Source organism: Cyprinodon variegatus, unplaced genomic scaffold (genome assembly GCF_000732505.1).
Source record: "Cyprinodon variegatus isolate N-32 unplaced genomic scaffold, C_variegatus-1.0 Scaffold835, whole genome shotgun sequence".
In the NCBI taxonomy this organism is placed as follows: domain Eukaryota; kingdom Metazoa; phylum Chordata; class Actinopteri; order Cyprinodontiformes; family Cyprinodontidae; genus Cyprinodon; species Cyprinodon variegatus.
Genome location: NW_015151288.1, coordinates 68,886 through 72,198, shown reverse-complemented (window position 1 = coordinate 72,198; position 3,313 = coordinate 68,886).

Genomic DNA, 3,313 nt, shown 5'->3' with positions numbered 1-3,313 from the left:
TTTCAAGCTGTTAAGTCAACAGCACCAAATTCCTGGGGGTGAACATCACAGACACCCTCACCTGGACTGGAAACACCACCTCACTGGTCCAAAGGGCCCAGAAGCGCTTGGACTTCCTGCGGAGGATGAGGAGAGCCCACCTACCCCCACCCATCCTCCCCACCTTCTCCAGAAGCACCATAGAGAGCGTTCTGACCAGCTGTCTCACTATGTGCTGTGGAGGCTGCAGCACCTCAGACTGGAAGAAAGTGAGGAGAGTGGTGAGAACAGCAGAGAGGATCATGGGGGCTCCTCTTCCCTCCATTAAAGACATTTCACTCCAGCGCTGCGTTTCCCGAGCCCGTGACATCATCAATGACCCCTCACCCCACCACCATGGACTGTTCTCCCTGCTGCCCTCTGGGAAGAGACTTCGAAGCATCTGATGCAGGTCCAGCAGGTTCCAAAACAGCTTCTTTTCCACCATCATCAGACAGCTAAACTATTGAAAAAACACTAAATAAAGTCACAAATTGAGACTCTGCAACACACTGATAACATCATACCAAATAGAACTTCTGTTGCATTTTTGCACCTTATATATATATATATATATTTATTTTTGCCATGCTCTTAACTTCCACATCAATGCTTTTCTTTTTTCTGCACCACGTCTCTCCTACACTGTTTAGATTTGATCACTGCTGCACTTTAAGAAATGGAAATGGTTTTTTTTTCACTGCTAAGCTCATTGACTGTCAGAAAATTGTATACAAAATGACAATAACGTTTGTCTAAGTCTAAGGCTAAATTGCAAAATTATTTTTTTTCTGTGTGAAATCAGATTGTTTTCTCATAGTCGTTCATATTTCCAAATCTACCTGACTTGTATCTGATCTCCTGTGTGAACTGCATTCACTCCAGTCTCCTGCATGTGCAGCAGAGGATGCACCGGCGTCAGGAGTAGCGAGCGTCCTCTGTGACTGTGGCAGTCATCATGGATGGTACTGCCGGAGCGCATCTATCCATCAAATATAGATCTGTTCTGGTAGGTTTGGTCTGAATAGAGTAAATCCTTCCAAATATTATCTAATCAGCAGCCTTGCTTCCTCTCCATCGGCTGCTCTCTGCATTGCTCCTGCCGTGGCTGTTTTTCTTCCAGTTTCCACGTAGCAGGAAGCAGAATAATGATGCATGTTGAGTGGATGAATACAGGGTAAATGAATGGGCATTCAGACACAGGTCACATTTAAAACTAATCAAATGCATTTATCCATTTATGGCCACATAACCCAGATGCCTGTGTCACATTTGAAACAATCAGATCTGTACGGGTTAAAACATCTGATCTGGGTCGCTTCAGGCTGCAGTGAAGGTAGCCTAATTAAAGGCACCAGATGAAAACTGTGATCTGATTTCAACATGACTGAAGCTGAAAGTGCAGCATCTATATTGCTATGATAAAACTTTGTATTTGATTTATAAAAATAACCACAGATCACTATTAATAAAACAATCTGATGCCTGCATCATAGTATTTATAGTCAATGGATAATTCATAACACCTATCCATAGGAGGAGTTTAACACAATAAATACCAATCAAATGAAAAATAACAATAAATACATCAATATAACCAGACAGACATATAAAACTATTATTGGATTCTAGTTAATCTACCATTATATCATTAAAAATGAGTACAGCTCTGACTCATCTTCAATTATTCATAAATCCTGGAGATGAACATGCTTACATCGGTTATGACCTTAAAATGTTACAGCAGTGAGAGTTTAATACTTTAAATAGAGAAAGCTTCTAGTGACTCTAGTATAGGTTGATCTATCTTATTGTATGTAGAGGCTGAGCTGCTAAATGTTTAAGAAAAAAGACATTTTTAAAGTTATTAAAGCTTATTAGTTTTATTTTTTCATTTGAACTGAACAGCAGTGAAGGCGTATTGGCGTTTTCTCCATCTATTTATCGCTCTATAGTATAAAGAACCAATGCGGTTGGTAACAGTAGGAGCAGCCTGAGTCCAGGCTGTCATGCAAGATGATATGTGAGAGAAGATCATAGATGCACGTATGGCAGAGCTGAGTGGTTTGGTATGTAGTTGGAAACTTTTCACTGTTTTTCAGATAGTTTTTATCTAATCTCTGATGAGAATCTAAAATCAATCTAAAGTATTTCAATTCTGTTACAGGGTGATTTTATTCATCTAAAATAAAGTTTCTGAACAGAGAAACACATGGAGAGTTTTCACAGATTCAGAGCTAACTGGTTTTGGATAAGCTAATCTTGGATATCAGGCATACAGCTGAATAAAACCTGCAGCTATCTCAGCTGAGTTAGCAGGTGCATTAATGACTGCATCGTCGGCATAGAAACAAATACTGGCACTTTAGCTCCACAGGGCAAAGGCAATGATTTCCGAAAAGCCCTAAAAGCAAAGGACCGAGTATAGAACCTTGCAGGATGCCGTTATTCTATGGTTAAAATTCCTGATTGGTTTCGGTCTCCTTTAATGCATTGTGCTCTAGTCTGAAGGTAAGAGGAAAACCATCTAACTTTCTCAGCTGAATAAATAAAATATGACATTTCATATAAAGGTAGATCATGGTTAACCCCATGAAAAGTCTTTTTAAAGGTTATAAATACAATTTTTATTTTATTTTTCTTGTGCAGGGACCTCTTTTAATGTTCAATTAAGCAGCAATTTGCTGATAATGTTTTTTTCTACAAAAATAAATGTATTGTTATACTTTTTTTGTTTTTTTATTATTTTACAACCTTAAAAAAAAAACAAAGTAGTTTTCTTTCATTTATCAAAACATTGTGTTTTTCAGTTCAGGTAACGTACAAAGATCTGGAATATTTTTATTCAGCTGGACAGAAGATATCCAATTTAATTCAGTTTATTTATATAGCACCAATTCACAGCACATGTCATCTCAAGGCACTTTACAGTTCAACCAGATCATCCAGTCAGATTGATTCAAAGTTTTTATCTAAGGAAAACCAGCTGATTGCATCGGATCATTGACTTGAATGCAATCCCTCACACTAAGCATGCTTGTAGCGACAGTGGAGCGGAAAAACTCCCTTTTAACAGGAAGAGACCTCCAGCAGAACCAGACTCAGTGTGAGCGGCCATCTGCTGAGGCCCACTGGGGTTCAAGGAGACAGAAGCAGAGATACAAAAAGCAGCTATAAAAGGCGACCCCATCCAGGAAACATACAGCCAGGCAGACGAGCTCCAAGGCAGCTCCCATGCCAGAGGATGAAGAGAGCACATCCAGTTAGTCACAGTCAGAGAAACAGGACTACACTG